The following is a 20991-nucleotide window of genomic DNA, read 5'->3' on the forward strand; positions in this document are numbered from 1 at the left end:
AGGAATACTTCTGGGGTAAAGGGAGGGACTTCCAGTGTCAAAGGTCAGGGGTTGGGGGGTGGGATTTCTAGTCCCAAGATAGCAGCCAGGGAGCAGGGCACCTGTGAAGGGGTGGACTACCCTTGCAGCCCTCAACATCTTATCAAAACGTATTAAGTGGCCCTCCAGCTGAAATAATTGCCCACCCCTGGGTTAGATAGATACTTGGCAAAGCTGTTTTGTTCAGGGATGCTCCTGCCTTGAGCAGGGGGCTGGACTAGATGATCTTATGAAGATCCTTCCAACCCCATAATCCGGTGTATCCATTTTAATATTTCTATTCATCAAAAATCACCAACTGTTTCACATGCACTTTGATAATCGTCAGAGAAATAAGGGTAAAACAAGAAAAGAGCAGTTGAAAACTACACTAACATAGTAGACTAAAGTACCCTGCCTCTTCTCTGATGCGCCTATACGGAACCAATCACAGATATAGAAAATGCATCAATATCTGTGCTTTACATTGTGAAGAAGTTAGTTTTAGCATATGAGATATTTTGTATTTGTTTGAGAGGACACCGTTCTCAATAATTACAAATAGTCCAGTAAAAATATCTCTCCAGACTCTTGGTCCATGCTTGCAGGAAATTGCACTATTTGTTGTTTTTCTACTTGATCTTCTGGATGGATTTAATCATCAAGGCAGCAGTTAAGTTGAGAGAAAAAAATAACTGGCTATGTCTGACAACTGGGCTCATCATGTGCAAATCAGGTATTTAGCATAATAGGATGCCTGTTTCTTGAGGCACAGTCTACACTAAATAGAACCTAGTAAATCTATCAGATTTGGCAGGTATGCCTAACTTTAGTCCCCTTTGATTTCTGTATAGCCAGCTGTGATGCTATGTTCTTTGAACTCAAACCCCAGGATGTCCTCCCAGCCATTATTCAGAATTCTTATCTTGGAGTGAGATGACTAAACAGCATTCCTGGAGTCCCACACTTGTACCAAGGGCAGCAGTTTACGTATATGTAGTAGCTTTCAGATTATACTGAAAACTCTAGGTATACTGTATATCCAGATACACAAACATACTTTACCACCACTAAAATGCAACCACCTAAGATGTGAATCAAGCAGCTGTTTTGGCCACAAGCTGCTACATTTAAGAAATATCAAGAAATGAATCATTCACTTAAATCTCTAAAGGGTAGTTTAGATAGCAAGAATGGAATTTACCTGAAATTTGTGTGGGACTTTGAGGTGAACTCTTTTGTCACTAATGATTACAAGTGTCACTTAATAGTCTTATTACCATTGCTACTACCACCGTAACAATGTTAAGGACCTCTTAGTCATGGACCAACCCCTCACTATGCTAAGTACAGTATAAAAATAAAAGAAATATTTTGTCCCACAGATACTGTAATCAAATTATAAGGTGAAATAATGCATGGATAAAGGCAGATGGAGCTATATAAGGTGTGTTGCTCAATAATCACTCAGAACTGGCATCTGTGGCTTCCAGAGTAGAAGTTTTCACTGATCAGTGTACAACAGCCAAACCCAACTGAGGGTGTGAACAAGTAATCACATGATCCAGCTCAGGTTAGGCAGCTTCATTTAACTCACCTAAACTTGATTTAGGATTGGTGCATGCAAGTGTTCACCATTTGCTGAGAGGAGGCATGGATAGCAGAAAGTAAGTATGTTGGGCAGAAAAGGGCTGGCAGGTTGGGGAAGACAAAAGTGGCGGGGTGGTAAAGATAGCCTGGTCAGGGTCACGGTGGTGTAAAAACAGCACAGCCTCAGAGCTGTGGAGAGTGGCTGGGCTTTCCCATCCTGGAGGCTGTGAACATATGCATGTGTTTACTAGTCTGGGTTCACCCTTATTAGGTTAGGTTAACTTCTTGCCTATCTAAAGTTAGTTCATGTCTGATGAGAACTAACTTTAGATTAGGTATGCCATTTTTAGGGTGAACAAAGCCCTGCAAATGCTTGCACACCCAGGCATTTAGATTACCCTACCTGTGAAGGAAGGTAATGAATAGCTTTGCACTCCTGCACTATTGGTTATCATGCAGGTAACTATTGCACTATGGCTTTTTTGTTAACAGAGCAAAATAATCCTGTAATTTAAAATAAAGATACATTATTGGGAGTGCCCACAAAACAAGATAGGCAGCATAAAAGAAAACATGAAGGTTTTGGTTTGAAAATTTAACAGTGAAATGCTTGTGGCTGGCATCATGGATCAATCAGAGGAAGAAGTCAATCTGTAAATATTGAAAGGAGATAACAGCAAGGATGGAGATGTATTTTAAGCCTGATGTGACCTTGGGTTTATATCTCATCCCAAAGGATGAAGTTTATTAATCTAATCCCAAGCAAATTTCTGACTATAAAAGCTTATCCAACCTCTTTTGAAAACATCCAAGGCAGGAACAACCTCAGTTTCCCTGGGAAGCTTATTCAACTGTTCGGCTTCTCTTGACAGTGAGGAAGCTTTTACTAAGATTTAATCTAAATTGGTTTTGTTGCTAAGTAAATCCATTGTTTCGTTTCCTGCCTTCTGAGGCAAGGAGTGGTGGGAGGACATTCTCCCTTTTCTTTATGACAGCCTTTTATATATTTGGAAACTGCTATCATGTCCCCATAATTAATTCATTTTTCTTCAAACTAAACATACCCAGGTTCTCTCAGCGTTTCCTTGCATGGCTTGAATTCCAACTCCTTTACTAGATCATGTTCCTAATTAGATCCCTGGAAAAATAAACCCTCACCTTATATTTGGTATTATAATTATCAAGCTGTTACTACTACATTTCATTAATATGGTAGATCCAGCTGACAAAATTAAGGCAAAATAATTTTCTATTAGAAAATTACATGAACTATTTTTTATATATGAAATTACACCAATTTTGACAAAATTTCAGTTTGAAATAAGATCGAAAGAAATTTAGAAAAGGGCAACATGATCTGTTACACACATTTGGAACAGAAAGTTGTGATTTTTCACTTGGAATTCTTTTTCATTTCAAATTTATTTTACGTGTCTTATCTTTAAAAAGATATAGGTTGTAGCCATGTTGGTCTAAAGGCAAAAGTAGTTAGAACTCTTGTGGTAGAGGTGATATCTTTTATTAGAGCAACTAGAAAGTTGCAAAGTTTTTTTTTATTATTATTTGCAAGCTTTCAGGCTCATGTCCTTCCATGCCCGAGGAAGGGCATGTGAGCCCCAAAGCTTGCAAATAAAAAAAAAGTAACTATCTAGTTGGTCTGACAAAAAAGAGAACAGAATTCAAATGCTTTTTTTTTTCAATTAAGCTCCCTTTTATAAAGCTATTCTTTTAGCAGAAATAAATAAATAATAAATTAGATGTTTATCCTGATTCCCAGGACACAAAATGCATTTTCTTGTAAGTTGTAGAAAGAAGTTGCGCACTCTTCGCACTTAATCTTGTATTATATTTAAATACATGCAGCTATATAATAGCTATTACAGAAAATTATATTAGTTCTTATTTACATTGAAGTCTCAGTGATCAGAAGCTTGGCTACAGGAAAATACATTCCACATTAAGTTTATACAAATTAGCATGTCAATTTGAATAACTCTAATGCCTACGTGTCAAAACCAGTTTAATTCAAAACAGCTGCTTATGTTTATCCGGTATATACCTTAAACAACTTTTTAACATATAAAACTACATAGTTAAATATATTTATGCTCTTCCTGAAAACACTTTTGTAAAGTAAGAACTGAGCCTTCAATAGTTATTATGACTGGAGTATCATCTATTGTGCACATGGTTTAGTTTCTTCCAAAACCTTGTCTTTTATTCTCATTTTGCAGTGTCTGCTTTTTTTTGATCACTACTGCATGTCTCAGTTCCTTCTCTTACGAATCTCATTTCACACATATCAAAGATATCGTGATATCAAACAGCAATGTTTTAACTAAGTTCAAGCACGATTTTGATCTTATATCTGTATCACAAGATTATATACCTAATTCTTAGTTCATAAACATCTGTAACTAATATGGTTCCCCAAAGGGAGGTTGAAATAAAAGATATATTTTACAGATATCTCTTTCTCTAAATTTATCAGAAGTGTTAAACTCTGTGATACAGGATTTTTATGAGATTGCTAGATGCATTGATGTTATTAATTAAACTGTTTACAGGGACCTAGCAAACAAATTTCAGGTTGGAATTATAAAATGTCAGTGTCACATTTTAATCCTCAATTTTTTATAACCACCAAAACCCAGCAATAATAGAATTTCAACAGTACTGTATTGAAGAGTCTTTTGGGGGGGCTTGTGTATGTGAGGGGTTAGTGTACAATAGGTGAAGGGTTGAATTCTCAGAAGGCTCATTCCTCTGCACTAACGGCTTATGTGGACATTCCTCGCAAATACTAAGGTTTGTTTCCACTGTTGCTGTTCTGGACCGGGGATCACTGCCAAGAAACATGCCCTACCCATCCTCTCCTGCTCAGTGGGTAACGGTGAGGCCATGTAACCAGTTGAAAGTTCCCCAGCATCATCTTTATGCTTTATTTAACAGAATTTGATATGCACTGAAGAGAAGTAGGGGAGAGGTATATGCTTTTGAGGTGTGGTCTCAGGTGTAAACCATACTTTACCATGCACTAGCCTCCTCATGTACTCAAGCGCTCAGTGACTTTTCCAAGATGTCTTTAATGTCCATCACCGAGAAATTAAACATAATGATGGTCAATTAATTCACGCGGCTTTCTCTTCTACAAAATCACTTAAGTATTATATTACAGTTAAATCCACTGAGATGTTCTCTCAATAATGTCATTTACAGGTTAATTGATTCCCAGGTATATATAAACCACTTAAGAAGAAAAAAAGGACAACTAAACACAGAGGTGTAACTAGTGATTTTTGTACCCTGGGCAGAGATAGGCAGTAGTGTGTCAGGAGGAGGGGGGCAATGAAGACAAGTGCTGGAAGGTCTTTCTTGACCCCACCTGCTCCTATAGCAGGGTGGCTTTTTGTACCCAGTCTGGCTACTTCTATAGGGGCCAGTTCTGTGCCAGGCTGTGGCCGCCACATAGGACTGATTTCCTGTAAGGAGCCATTCCTGCTCCCCATCTATACCAGTGCCTGGGGCTGGTACCCACTCCTAGTTATGCTCTTTGGCTATCCCTTGATACAAGGATGATGTCTGCCCCAGGAGGTGGGAGGATTATTGGTGAGTTTTAAGATGGCTGAAGGATCCAAACTATGTTCTGTAAGTTTTTCCATAGATATGACAAGTGGCGCCTGAGGGGTGGGGAGCACAGCTGCTGGCCAGGATCATAGAAGTCGGGTCAGAAGGGACCTTATAGATCTTCAAGTCCGACCCCCTGCCAGGGCAGAAGAAAAAACTGGGCTCAAATGATCCCAGCTAGGTAGGCATCAAGCCTCTTCTTAAAGACCTCCAGGGTAGGAGCCAGCACCACTTGCCTTGGAAGTTGGTTCCAGATCCTAGCCACCCTGACTGTGAAGTAGTTCTTATGGATGTCTAATCTAAACCTCCTCTCTAACAACTCGTGGCCGTTATTCCTTGTTATGCCAGGGGGTGCTAGGGGAAAGTAGTTCTCTCCCAAACCCTTCTGGTCCCCCCTAGTGAGTTTATAGACGGTCACCAGGTCCCCCATCGGCCTTCTCTTGTGAAGGCTGAACAGGTTCAGGTCCCACAGTCTCTCATTGTAGGGTCCGCCCTGTAGTCCCTGGATCATGTGGGTGGCCCTTCTCTGGACCCTCTCAATGTTGTCCACATCTCTCCTGAAATGGGGTGCACAGAACTGGACACAGTACTCCAGCTGTGGCCTGACCAGTGTTGCATAGAAGGGGAGGATCACCTCCTTGGCCCTACTTGAGATGCACCTGTGGATGCACGACAAGGCGCGGTTAGCCCTTCCAACCATGTTCTCGCATTGTTGGCCCATGTTCATGTTGGAGTCAATAATGACTCCAAGATCCCTTTCTGCCTCCCTGCTCTCAAGAAGGGAGTTTCCCATCTTATAAGTGTGCTGCTAGTTACTACTGCCCAGGTGCAGCACCCTGCACTTGTCAGTGTTGAAGCACATCCTGTTTTTGCTAGCCCAGCCCTGTGACCTATCCAAGTCATAATGCAGTCTTTCCCTCTCTACTAGCATGCTTACCTCACCCCAAATTTTGGTATCATCACTGAATTTAAACAGGGTGCTTTTCACCCCGTCGTCCAAATCGCTGATAAAGAGATTGAACAGCGCGGGCCCAAAGACCGAGCCCTGGGGAACTCTGCTGCCCACTTCTCCTCAGGTCAAATATGACTCATCCACCACCACCCTCTGAGTGCGACCCTTCAATCTGCGGTCCATCTGACTGTGTAGGCATCAATGCTACAGTCGCCCAATTTTTTAATTAGGATGGGGTGAGAGACGGTGTCAAAGGCCTTGCTGAAGTCCAGAAAGACTACATCCTTGCTGAAGTCCAGAAAGACTGCATCCAAGGCTTTTGTGACCTGATCATAAAAAGCAATCAGGTTAGTCTGATATGACCTGCCCCTAATGAAACCGTGCTGGCTGCCCTTAAGCATAATCTCTGAGGCCGGCCCATCACAGATGTGTTCCTTGATGATCTTCTCAAAGACTTTCCCTAGGATTGAGGTAAGACTGACAGGCCTATAGTTGCCCAGGTCCTCCCTGCTCCCTTTTTTAAAGATGGGGACCATGATGGCTACCTTCCAATCATCTGGCACCTGGCTCAAGCACCACAAACACTCATAAAGCCGTGCCAAGGGCCCTGCAATAACCCCTGCTAGCTCCCTCCACACTCTGCAGTGGACATCATCTGGACCCACTGATTTGAACACATCCAGCCCCTCCAGAAGCTCTCTAACCTGATCCTCCCCAACTTTAGGCCTGGAGGGATCCCCCTCGAGTCCATCTTGCATCACAGTGAGAAAGTCCCAGTCCCTGCCCAAGAAAACAGAGGTGAAGGATGTTGAGTGCTTTTCTTCCTCCTGTACAGTTTCTTGGTTTCCTGAGCAAGACAGTTCTCTTCAAAGTGGACTGTAGCTTTATGTATTGTGCAGCGCTGTTGAGACCTGTTACGAGCCAGCATTTTCAAGTTTGTAAGGTCAATGCCACCCTTCCTAAAGCATGCTTTCAGGGTGTTTTTGTAGCACTTCCTCTGTCCTCTGTGGGTCCTCTTACCACGACTGATAGAAGAGGACTTGCTTCAGGAGATGAGTGTCAGACATTTGCACAAAATGGCCAGCCCAGTGGAGTTGATATTCCATGATTTTTGCCTTAATCCAGGTTATGTTAGCTGCAGGGAGGATGCTGGAATTGATGCAGTGGTCTTCCCATCTAATGGAAAGGATCTTCCTGAGGCAATTACTGATGGAACCATTCCAGGTACTTAAGATAGCTTTGATATGTCACCCATGTCTCACCCATAGAGGAGTTTGGGATAACCACTGCATTGTAGACCAGGATCTTAGTTTTCATTTCCAGATCTCAGTCAGCAAAGATACAATGAAGCAGCTCTCTGAAGGATACACTGGCACAGTGAATCCTATGTTCAATTTTTACATCAAGACTGATTGATTGGGAGAGGTGGCTGCCAAGGTATAGGAAAAGCTCCATGTTTTCCAGGGGGTTTCTACACAAATGGTCATTTGTGAGGGGAGCGAGGCAGCTTGTGCTGGGGCAGGCTGATGGAACACCTTGGTCTTCCCAATATTAAGGGAAAGTCCAAGGCTATGATAGTCACGTGAAAAAAGGTCAAGGGTGGACTGCAGATTGGTTTCAGGATGCATGAGGATAACACAGTTGTCAGCGGACTAAATACTGAAGGTCAGTATGCCAGTCTTGGTAACTTTTGTTTTGTTGTGAAGGCACCACAGGTTGAAAAGCTGGCTATCCATTCAATTCTCAACCCTAAATCTGGGAAGAAGCTGGTCAAGGATGAGAAACAAAATCACAGCAAGATAGATGGAGAAAAGGGTTAGGGTAATGACGCAGTGCTGCTTGACATCAGTATGCCTGGTAAATGGGTCCATCTCTAATCCATTGCAAATGACTTTGGCAGTCAGCTGATCATGGAGTAACCTGAGGACACTGATGAACTTCAGTGGACAACCAAACCTACCTAGCACCTTCCATAAAGCTTCATGATTGATAGAGTTGAAGGCCTTGGTTAGGTCAATGAATGCCATAAACAGCTCTTGGTGTTGTTCTCTGCACTTCTCCTGGATCTGTTGTACAACAAAAATCATTTCAGTGGCACCCTGTGATGGTCTAATGCCACACTGGAATTCTGGAAGGACATCTTCAGCAAGGGGGAGGATGTGATTCAGAAGGATGTAAGAAACTTCCCAGCAATGGAGAGGAGGGCACTGCCTTGGTAGTTCCCACACACTGACTCGTCCCCTTTCTTGAAGACAGTCACAATGTTGGCATTCTTTGAGTCAGGTGGAGCTTCCTCATTAACCCACATTTTGATGGTAAGTTGGTGAAGTTTCTGTGCTAGTGCTGTTCCATCAGCTTTGAAGACCTTGGTGGTGATACCATATGGTCCTGGTGCCTTATTGTTCTTGGTCTGGGTGATAGCATGCCAGAATTCCTTGAAGGATGGAGGATCATCAAGAGATTCTATTACTGGATATTGAGAAATGGACTTGATGGTGGCAGCTGAGACCTCAGATTCACAGTTGAGTGGAGTCTTCAAGTGCTCCTTCCAGCATTGCTTGATGGAAACATTATCCGTGAGAAGGGTGGAGCTATCCTGGGATTACAAGGGGGTTGGGCCATTGGAACATGGCCTATGAATGGCTTTTATTGCTTGAAAGAAACTGCTCATGTGATATTGATCAGCAAAACTCTGGATCTCCATGTCCTTTGCTTGTCACCACTGGTTTGTGATGTCCCATAGCCTCTTCTGAATTACAGCTTTAAGCCAGTGGTAAGCCTCTCATTTTTGTTGGTTGGAGGGTTCATTTTGCCACAGTTCTTTTCTGATGAATAAGTTCTAGGATTTCCTCATTATTATCATCAAACCAAACTTGATAATGGTAAGTGAAGTATCTAATTGATTCAGTGCATGCCCTGCAAATAACTTTCTTAAGTTCCTCCCAATGTGCCTGGATGTCCTTGATGTCATCAGGTAAGTCAGAGAACCACTCAGTAAGATGTTGCAAAAGAGCCTTATATCTAGCTTGGTCTTGGAGTGCCTTGGTGTTCAGAGTGTCACACAACTCTTGCATTGAAGTCATCCATGAGGATCAGCTTCTCCTCCTTGGCAGTGGCAGTCAGGACTGTGTCAAGAGCACGGTAGAACTGTTCCTTCTTGACTTCTTCATTATCAAGTGTGACAGTGTATGCACTGATGTCTGTAGTATACTGGTTGTTACTGAGCTTGAGATAGAGAGTCATTAGGCATTTCCTACTATCCATAAGGAGTTCTAATTGGCAGTCTTGTTCTTGATGGCAAAGCCAATCCTGTGAATGTGCCTCTCTTCAGGTGACTTTGCTTTCCAAAAAAAGGTGTAGCTGCCTTCTGTTTCTTTTAGCTGGCCCTGCCCAGTGGGTCTCACTTAGGGCAGCAATATCAGTGCTATATCTTGCAAGTTCCCTAGCTACTATGGCAGTTCTTCTTTCAGGACAGTCACTGTTTAGGGAGTCCATGAGAGTATGGACATTCCATGTGGCAAATTTCAATACTTTATTTTGTTGGTTTTGGCCACAGATAGAGCGATCCAACTGGATGTGTCAGTCCAGCCAGTGGGGTGTTAAGACAGCGTATATTTACAGCATCTTTACTAGCCTATTCCACATTCAGGGTGAGCAGAGGGAATCCTAAAGAGGACTGCTTAGTCACAACTGCAGCTGCCAATGTACTTCTGTCTTGGTAATTGCAAAATGACCATCACACAACTGCTGCCTGTGCACAGATTTTTTACTAGGGACTCCCAGATATCCTAGTTCCTGTCCCTACCATCACTCACGCATCACCACAAGACCTGGTTTGTGGGAGATGTTAACATCCCTGGGAGAGGCCTGCGTGTGACATCTTTTAATGTAAGGAAGCTGGTTTGCAAACAACAGCCACATGAACTTGACAGGAAGGAGCCCTGAACCCAGTGGCAAGGATGTTCAAGACAACCGAACACCTTCATCCTGCTGAAGGCTTTATCTACCTTCACAGCTCCAGAGAACCAGCAGGTCCTCAAGTATGCCTGTTCTGCCATTGGGCTCTTCAGGAGTTTGGACCTGCTTAGTCTGAGATCTCACTTCAAACCTGTTCACCAGAGGGGACCCCACCAGGAGTACAAGACTCCAGATGACATAGTTCTGAGGGTCATTGGACCACAAGCCTCTCCACCATGACAAGGTTATAGTCCAAGGAGACGTATGCTCCTGACTAACTGACTATGCAACCTAAGTCTATTCCTTCATGTGTACAATACTGATTTTATCTCTTTTCAGAAGTTCATCTGATTTTACTTGCTGTCAAACTGAACAAATTAAAGCAAAAAAAAAATTATCTGCCCATTTGTCCATTGTGCCATATGTTCATACTCAATGCCTATGGCACTTATCAGTAATAAGTATATAGACAATTACTCTACTGCACAAATCTCCCTGACCTGATTCAACTAGAAGCAAGATTGGTTTGAAAATATATAGCTGGGACAGATATTACCACACATCATTACCAAACAAGTCTTGCTTTGCACACTGTCCCTAGATCACCATGGCTAGAGCACTACAATGATACAGATTCAAGCATGTTTGGTCTCAACTGTGTTTCCTTTACTGGTTCCTGTATTGTCTCTTGCATCTAACTCAAGCTCCTAATATCGCATCTCCTGAGCCTGAATAATTCAGGGACACATTTGTATTTGGGTTGAATGGGCATGGCAGTATCACTATTGTTTTTTATTCGTATTATAGTAGTACCTACCAGAACTAACTTGGATTAGTTCCTGACTGTGCTGGGCACTGAAGAAAAAACAGAGAGGGACAGTATTTTTGAAAAGGTTACATAACAACTTGTCAAATGGGGAAAGGTTAAATAGAATCATAGAAAGATGACATAATTCTCATGATGTCAGGGCAGAATTGGAAAGAGTTTCTGGATGCCATGAGACCTAGTTCAGAGCCCTTTTTCTGGATAGCTCTTCACCTCTATAGCTAGGTACTATAACATAATGGACAGCTAGTTTTTGCCCATCTTGAAGCCAAGTGTTCCAATGGCTTTGGAGCACCTAAACAGCTAAACAGGTACTATAGTTTAACCACTGCCTATCCTCCTCTTCAATACTTCCCTGTGTATTTAAAGCATCCCTTGCTGACTATTTCCCTTGCACTCTGCCCCTCCCCCATCTTTGAAAATCATGCTGCATGTGCTTGCTAGTATCATTATACACTCTGCATGTGACAACACAGTTAATTACTCTGAGAATTATGCCTTCAAACAATGAATAAGAAGCAGATTTACTTCTAAGAAACATGTATCCCAATTTCCTATAGGAGATAGAGCCAGTAAAAAGCAAAATTGCTTTTTAGCTTCCCCCTCCCACTGAAACTGGTTAAGAACATCTGAGAGCTAGTGCATTTGGCACTCATCCTCATTACATTATCACCTATGGGTGTTTGTGGAAAAGAGAGATATATGCAATTGAAATATATGCTTTTTAGGAAGGAATCAATGAAAAACAGAGAGCTTTATGTTGAGTGGATCGATGAGCAAAACTTGCCCGGCTAGTAAGTTACCTCTGAAATATATCAACTCAAAATTCTTTCAGAGGATCATAACTCACCCACTCAGAAGCTGAGTGAATGACCCTTTCATTTTAGCAGAGGTCAGAAGCTCAACATATTATTCCCCTTGGAAAAATCCATCTGTTCAGTAGAATGGCACCATCCCCACATTCCAGGAATATTTTTGACAGGACAACAGACCTATTGTTCTCACACCTGGGTAACATGTCCTTAATGCAGCAAAAAATTGGTATTTTCATGTGCCAAAGAAAGACATGTGGGCATATACCTATCATTTTCTAACCATCTACTGGCACAGAGTGTTTGAAATAAGGTTTATCTGAAATTGCTATTTTGCCCTCCTCACATGCACAAAGGTGTTGAATCCTCCCCTGGAGGATCTCTGAGTTTGGTTTTGAAAGTGAGGAGAATGAAGAATGGGATCTACTGTTTGACTATAAAACATGGAGCAGGTGGACGTGCTATTTCACACCAGTGTTTTAAGGCTACCAAATCTAGAAATGGTTCTCTCTTGCTTTTCACTATTGCCTGTATAGGATGAATAAGACATTTCTGAAGGTTTAAATATGGATGACATCCATTTCTGGGATGTTGGGTTTTTTAGTTTTTGGTTTTTGGGGGGTTTTTTTTGGTCATTTGAGATTATAAATGCATAAAAGGTTTTTAAAAAGGAATTTTAAAGAACATTTCCTTCCAATGTATTTTAATCTTTTAAAGGTTCATTGACATTTAGGAGATTTTCAGGCTCAAAGGATCTCCCAGGTTTCACAAAACCCACCTGTACTGCAAGGTAACAGTGTGAAGAATGCCTCTGTGTGCAGTGTATGGCACCGCAGACGGGTCTGTGGCACCACATACAGCATGTCTACACCTGTCTGGACCTAGCCCTAGAGGGCAGTTTGGCCACTGGGTTATGCCACCATGTTCATGTGTCTCTTAGTCATGCTTAGCTATCTGTGGCACAAGGGGCCACTCTGACAGCTACAGGTCAATCTTCCTCAGTTAAGAAGAACAATGTAGAATAGCTCTACTTGCTGTACACTTTCTTGTCTCATGCAGGCAATGTCCATCAGATCACTCTCAACTTAGTGGCTGCTGTAGTTCTGTATTTTCTATTTTCTATGGTGCTGTAGAGTATGGTCATGAATGTAGCATAATACCCTATTATTCTTATAATATCAAAAGAAAGCTAGTGATGTGGTAGCCGCCCCCCGCTCCCCATAGTTTTAAAGCAGAATATAAGATCTCTCATGACTTCCCTGGATAATATGGGGAGGCTAGTATCTACATGTTCTCATCAGTGATTGGGGAAAAGTCTAGTCATCAGCCTCACCCTCCCCTTTTCATGAGGTGGCATAGCTAGGAAAGCACAAATGGCACAAGGCCACAGACTACACAGAGAGTGGTTGTACCATCCACTGCCCCTCTTTGTTGTTTTATAAACAAAGTGGAGAATCTGGCCATTATAACATGATAATCAATAGGAGTGTATCTATCGCTCAGTAGGCTTTGGGTCAGGTCTTATGATCACAGAAGTGGTTTATGAAAGATTTAGCCTAAATTTAGAGTACAAAGGGCACATCTATATGTGCTATTAATGCAAAGCAATAAACTCTGGCACATATTGTGCCTGAATTTAGTGCTCCCAGGTGTGAGTGTACATATGCACCCAGGACGGATGCAGATGAGCTGGGTTGGAGCAACCCCAGCTAGCAGAGGACTCAGAGCTCATTCAACATGCTGTGGAGGGGCTGGCCTGGGCATGAGGGTGCTCCAGTGCAGGACGAGTTGGCAGGCAGCCCCTGCAATAAAGCACCCTCATGCCCCAGCCAGCTCTGGCAGCATCTATGTGTGTGTTGCTGTGGAGTAAAGTACTCCACCGCAGGAAAGTACTTGTATATACAAGTACTATCTTGTGGTAAATTAATTTATTCCATCCTAATAGCATTGTACATGTAGACTCTGAGACTTTACTGCAGAGCTAATTAGTCAGCACTGCAGTAAGCATCTTGTGTAGCTAAATTAGGGTTTTAAAATATATAGAATGACAGCACTTGCTATTAAATCTATTTAACAAGTACTTGATCATTGCAAATATTAAATGAGTTGGAATATTTTGTGATGATATAAATACAGTTCCATAAAGAAGCAAACAGGAAGCAGTATATTAAGGCCACATCCTTGCCACCCAAATGTCATTTATACTAAGATAAATTTGGCTGTAAATACTTACAAATAATTCATAAATAATAGGTAAGGAAAGAGTTCAGAAGTAATAATTCATTGTGCCACAGTAAAACTAGTGACTGGAATAAAGTTTTAGATGGAAAAATTAAGATGGACATACCATAATCTGATAGGAAAGATGGATCTGGGATTAGTGTTGACAGTTTTACTGCTAATCTCTCAAGCATCAATAAAACATACATTTTCAGAAAGTTACTAGTAAATAGTACAGGTTGACTTTACAGTTTAATATTGATTTTCCTAGAGATAGAATGGCCATTTTCCAAATTTTAGTCATTTACAGCTGCCCAATAAATTGTTATAGCACTAAAAGAAAAATAGAGTTTTAAAAAATTGACTGGATTACCTTTTATTTTGTCTATTTAAAGGGATTTATGGAAACTGTCAGCGAGAAAATAGTGGTGGTTTTATCTCGGTATTTTTGTGGCTGTTTTTGGCTGTTCCCAAATTATAAGGGAAGAAGAGGAACTCTCTAGTTCCTTTCTAGCATAAGAATTGTTAAGAGATGCTCAAAGAAAAAAGAAAGGCTTTGAATAAAGCAAGACATTCCTTAAAGGTAAAGGATTTGGTAGATTATGAAAGGGAAGCAAGCTTAGGCTCAAAAGGTTATTAGAAGATCTAAGAAGCCCTGCTGCCAAAATCTCTGTAGCGCTATTAATAAAAATACTTCAGTGGGTAAAATATGAAATAAGATTATAAGGATCAATGTAAGAGAGCACGGATCCTTTGCAATACCTAGTTTAATTAAAAGTGGCATTACTGTTGATTCTAATATACTGAAGTTAAACATGACGTGGTTTTCATTTATATTTTTTAAAGCATAATGATATGAAGTTGATTTTTTGTGTGTCAGGAATATTTTGAAAAGAAATGTTTCATGTTCTTTCAAGCTGGAATGAAGAGGATATATAATGCCTGCTGCCAGTGGTGAACTTAAAGAGGAGGTATTACCCGATTTTGAGATATCTTGCCTTGACTGGCTTGCTTTAGCTTACTAAGTGTTTAATCGTGTATGTGACAAATGTATTTGTTAATAATTTTAATCTCATTTCCCTTAAGAAACAAGTTTCATTTTCTCAGATTCATATGAGTTTACAGGGACTGTGAGAAATACCCACAGTAAACCAGGCATATTTCATGTGATTCCATGTTTTGTTGTTAGCCCCAAAAGCTGCCTATTTTCATGAACTTCCAAGTGAACCTGGGACAGACTTTTGGTGAACCTTTTCTTCCCCAAGAGAAAAAGAAAAGAAAATAGTGTGAAGGTTTGGCATAGTTTTGACCTGAAAATGGAGAAATATTTAGATGAGTTTTGAGAGCCTGTTCCAAACTGAAAACTTAGTGTAAAATAAAAAGGAACATGAACTAACTAGAAGGTACACTACAGAATGAAACCAAAACACAATGAAAGAGGGAGGCAGAAGAGACAAGATTTATGGGTTTTTCTATATATTAGTTAGCCCTGGGTCCTGAGGATTTCCTAGGAAGAAAGGTTCCCATATATATAAAAACATAAGGTGGATAGAAAACTGGCTTAGAGGCTAGTAGTCAATGGCTTGATGTCTAGTTGTCAGGCAGTGTCAAGTGGAGTGCCCCAGGGGTTAGGCCTGGAGCTGGTTTTGTTTGATGTCCTGGAAGAAGACATAGAGTGCACCCTCAGCAAGTCTGCAGATGAGACCAAGCTGTGGGGTATAGTAGATACATGGATGGATAGGACTAGGATTCAGAGCTAGTGGGTGTGTCCCAGTCACAGGCCCTGGTTCTCATGGGGGACTTTAATCACCCTAACATCTGCTGGGAGGGCAATACAGCAGTGCACAGGCAATCCAGGAACTTTTTGGAGAGTGTCAGGAACTTCTTCGTGAAAGAGCCAACGAGGGGGCATGCTCTTCCTGACTGTCGCAGAGAACTTAGGTGCCCTGTGCCTGAGAACAGGGATGGCTCAAGAGAGGCCCCTAGTGGTGAGAAGGGGGAGGTGCAGCTACTAGTCACCAGGGCAGCACAGGTGCTGGTTGCTGGGGCAACCAGCAAAACCTGCTGACAGGAAGGGGCAGGGCTTAGCCCTTCTTAAACCCAGGCAGGAGGCCAGGGTGGCAGTTCCCCTCTGGCAGCCAAGGAGTGGGGAGAAGGGCAAGGATTGACTGCATGAATATCTACTGGTTGCTGCCATGGGCTGGAGAATTTTTCCCAGTAGGGATCAAATGTTGTTTAGTTTTACATTATAGCCCAGCAGCTTTGTGTTTACTGTTTACTGCAGGACCGGGTATGGCTATTAGGGGTTGGAGGAGGCCTCATAGGGACTCCACGGTAGCATGGGGGTCCTGGCACTTGAGAGGGTGCAGCATGTTGGGGGTGCATTGGCCCCAGCCCTATAGTGAGGGGGCAACGAGGAGCCCCGAGAGTGAGAAGGGGCAGTGAGGAGCCCTGGGACCAAGAAGGGGCAGTGAAGAGCTCCAAGAAAGAGAGGGGGGCAGCGGGGAACCTTGAGGGGGGGGCAGCAAGGAGCCCCAGGAGCAAAAAGGAGGGCCAAGACATAACAGGGCCCAGGTCAGATGACATCAGCACCTTCTGCAAGGCTTGGGCTGCAGTGTAGGGGAGGAAAAGGAGCCACAGGTAGCACCCACTGTCATCAGGGCATGTAGAAATGGGCAGCCTCTGGCTGATTACAACAATCTACTAAACAAATAAGATCAAGGCATGGCAGGTGAGTAAGCAGGCGATTGGCCCATTACAGGAGGGCGGAGCCACACCTGGAGAGGCTCCAATAGAGGTATTCCTGCCACAATGGTGCATTGGCTGGGAATGAAGCAGAGAACCCTTGGGTCCACGTGGACAGGAAAAAGAGGATGGACGCTGACCTCCAACCCAGAGTCGGGGAAACAAGATTTGGGTTGACCACATCAAGCAGTACAAGGCCCACGGGATCAAGCAGCAGGACAACCAACCCTGCAAGCCAGTGTGATTGGAAGCACCCGACCCAGCCCAACGGTGCAGGTAGGAATGTGCGGCTATGCAGCCCGAGTTGGCTGTGAGGTAGCAGATGAGCTGCCCGCACCAGTAGTAGAAGTAACCATAGAAGGGAAAAGAGTAGTGGCTATGCTGGACTCGGGCTCAGCGCAGACCGTTGTGTGGAGCGACGTGTTACTGGCAAGGGAGATGAGAAGAGTGGATTGTGCGAAGGTGCAGTATTGGTGTGGGGACCCCCTCGATTTTGACAGGGTGAGGGTCACCCTACGAGTGGGCAATAGGACCCGCCAGATGCTAGTGGGGGTCGCAGACCATTTACCCTACCCTGTGGTACTGGGCTGTGACTGGCCTGAGTTGTTTGAAGAAATAGTTGGCGTGAGGCGTAAAGAGACCGCGGAGGGGTTCATGGGCAAAACTGAGAAACCCTCCCCCAAAGAAGAAGTGGGACAGAGGGTGGATATTGGCCAGTTGGGAGAAGACAAACACTTTCAACTGGAACAAAGTGGAGAGACGGACTTTCGGTGGGCGCTGCAGGAACACCTCACTCAAAGAAACAATGAGGTATTGAAGCCAGAGCTGATGAGAACAACCCCGAGGTTTGAGGTGAGGAACGGCTTCCTACATCAGATTGAGCAAGGGAAGTCAGAAGGTGAGGATGTTGCTCAACTGTTGGTCCTGCGGCGGTATCGACAGGCTTTGTTGAATGTGGCCCATGAGCTCCCCATGGGCGGGCACCTAGGCTTGGATAAGACACAAGCACGCATTCGAGCAAGGTTTTATTGGCCAGGTATGATGGAGGAAGTTGCAAAATACTGCGCTTCATGTCCCGTCTGCCAAAAAGCAAACCCAAGGCAGCCCGCAAAAGTTCCGTTAGTCTTGATGCCTCTGGTAGAGGTCCCCTTTGAGAAGGTGGCAGTAGACATCATCAGGCCATTCCCTCGAAGTAGCACAGGAAACCAGTACATATTAGTATTACTGGATTATGCGACGTGGTACCTGGAAGCTGTGCCAATGTGGACAGTGTCTGCACCAAAGGTGGTGAATGAACTCTTGAAAATACTCTTCCGGGTAGGACTCCCTAAAGAACTACTAACCGATCAGGGAACGAACTTTACGTCGTGTGTTTGAGGCAGTAAGTAAAGCCTTGGGGATCAAGCATCTGAAGATGGCCGTGTATCATCCCCAAACAGACGGGCTTGTGGAACATTTTAATCAGACGTTGAAACAGATGCTAAAAAAATTTGTGGTGGAGAGCCCTCAAAATTGGGACAGAATGATACCTCCTTTATTGTTTGCAGTATGAGAGGCACCCCAGGCTTCCACCGAGTTTTCACCTTTTGAATTATTATACAGTCGGCAACCAAGGGGAATCCTGGATCTGATTAAAGAGAGGTGGGAAGAACAACAAAGTAATGACCAGAACATCATCCAATATGTGATCCAACTTCAGGAACGCCTTGAAGCGACTTGGAACACGGTTTTAGAAAATCTCAGAGAAGCCCAGCAACGGCAAATAAGGCATTACAACTGAGGCACCTGGGAAAGGGAGTTTGACGTGGGGGACCGCGTGTTGGTCCTATTGCCGGACAGCAAAAGTAAGTTGCTTGCCCGGTGGCAGGGACCCTATGAAATCATATGCTGAGTGGGGCCCATAGACTACGAAGTACACCAGATAGATAAGAAAAAAAAGAAGCAAGTATACCACATCAACATGTTGAAGAAGTGGGAGGCCTGGGAGTGTATGTACTTAGCCCCTCATCCTGAAGAGTTAGAGATGGGACCCATGTTAGCGAAGGAAAGTGGACCGGGCAACGTAGAGCTGGCCCCGCGCCTGTCAGAAGAACAGAAGAGACAGGCTGCTGAACTAGTCGAGGAATTTTAAGATGTATTCTGGGGAACCCCGGGGGAAGCTCAGGGTGTGGTACACCAGATAAAAACTCCTCCAGGCCAGGTGATACGTGAGAATTAGAGATGGATTCCCCAGCGACTCCAGGGCCAGATAAAAGCAGAGCTGGCAATGATGCTGGAGCAAGGTATTATATGCGAATCCCACAGTGACTGGCGAAGCCCCATCATAGTGGTACCTAAGTCTGATGGCTAAATCCATCTTTGCATCGATTATCGGAAGGTAAACACAGTGACCAAGTTTAACGCTTATCCAATGCCCAGAGTAGATGAACTGGTGGAAAATATTGGGCAGGCACACTACAGTTCCACTCTGGACCTGACAAAGGGTTACTGGCAGATCCCAGTGGCTCCCAAGGATCAAGAAAAAACAGCATTTGCCACCCCATGGGGGCTCTTCCAGTTGCGAAGTATGCCGTTTGGGTTGCATGGAGCTGCAGCTACGTTCCAGTGGCTAATGGACAGAGTGTTGTCTCCCCATGGGGGTTACACCGCAGCATATATCGATGATATTATTATATATACGGAGAGCTGGGATGAACACCTCGCTGCGCTGAGAGCCGTAGTGCAAGACTTAAGGAGAGCGGGGCTGACAGCCAATCCCAGGAAGTGTACAATAGGAAAAGAGGAAACACAGTACCTGCAGTTCCTAGTAGGAAGCGGGAAGGTGAGACCTTTGCTGAGCAAAGTGGAGGCTTTGCAGAGGTATCAGGCACCCCGTACCGAAAGACAAGTAAGGGCCTTCTTGGGGCTGGCCAGTTATTACAGGAAATTTGTACCTCACTTTGCAGATGTGGTTGTACCATTAATGGAGATGATAAAGGCAGGGGCCCCAACCAAAGTAAGATGGACACCAGAGACAGAGAAGGCATTCCGAGCAGTGAAGGATGCACTATGCTTAAAACCACTTTTTTATACACCCAATTTTAACAAACCTTTCCTGGTGCAGACTGATGTGTCAGATGTGGCCATCAGTGTGGTATTGGTGCAAAGGGAAGGAGAAGACGAGCACCCTATAGCCTACATAAGTAGGAAGCTACACCTGCTAGAGTGGAATTAGGCCACGGTTGAGAAAGAGTGTCTAGCAATTAAATGGGCCATTGAAACACTCCGGTACTATTTATTAGGGCAGAAGTTCACGCTGGTCACTGATCACGCACCCCTGCTCTGGTTGCAGAGTATGAAGACCAATAATGCAAGACTCATGAGGTGGGCCCTTAGACTTCAACCATATTGTTTTAAGGTGGAACACCACCTAGGAACCCAGAATAGAAATGCTGATTTTCTTTCAAGACAGTACGAGGAAGAAGAGGGACCAGAAGGAACAGAGGGACCCCCGACAAGAGAAAGAAGGGGGCGTATATTTAGAGGCCCTAACCTCGCTGCTAGGAGGCCAAGTGACCCCTCCAATTCTGGGATATCCCAGGGGGGCCAGTCAGGTGGGCAACTGGAGAAGGAAAGCCAAGACCTGGAGAAGGACAACTGGAGCGTGGCAGGAGAGCAGCAGGGAGACAGGCTCCCAACGATGATAATAATGTACCTGCCACCTTTGTCAGTGGGACACACCCTGCCCAGGGCTATCCTCATGAACATTTAAAACAGGGAGGAAAGACTGGCCTAAGCAGTGCCCTACCAAGGTTGGCTAGTGTGGGGCGACTACCTGTGGTGGGTTAGTCCCAACAAATCCCACACGGTGCATCTTGGGTAAAAGGCAAGTAGGAGGCACCTAAAAACCTCCACCTCCTATACCTAAATGGCTGGGTGCCAAAGGAAACAGCCGAGAGGAGAACCCCAGGCAGATGGAACACCTGGCAAAAGAAGTACTCGGCTCGGTGAGTCTGGAGTAAAAGGGGAGGAGATGTGTCGCAGAGCACTTAGGTGCCCTGTGCCTGAGAACAGGGATGGCTCAAGAGAGGCCCCTGGGGGTGAGAAGGGGGAGGCACAGCTACCAGTCATTAGGGCAGCACAGGTGCTGGTTGCTGGGGCAACCAGCAAAACCTGCTGACAGGAAGGGGCAGGGCTTAGCCCTTCTTAAACCCAGGCAGGAGGCCAGGGTGGCAGTTCCCCTCTGGCAGCCAAGGAGTGGGGAG

The sequence above is a fragment of the Crocodylus porosus genome, unplaced genomic scaffold, assembly GCF_001723895.1.
Source record: "Crocodylus porosus isolate Cpor-Errol unplaced genomic scaffold, CroPor_comp1, whole genome shotgun sequence".
Classification (NCBI taxonomy): domain Eukaryota; kingdom Metazoa; phylum Chordata; order Crocodylia; family Crocodylidae; genus Crocodylus; species Crocodylus porosus.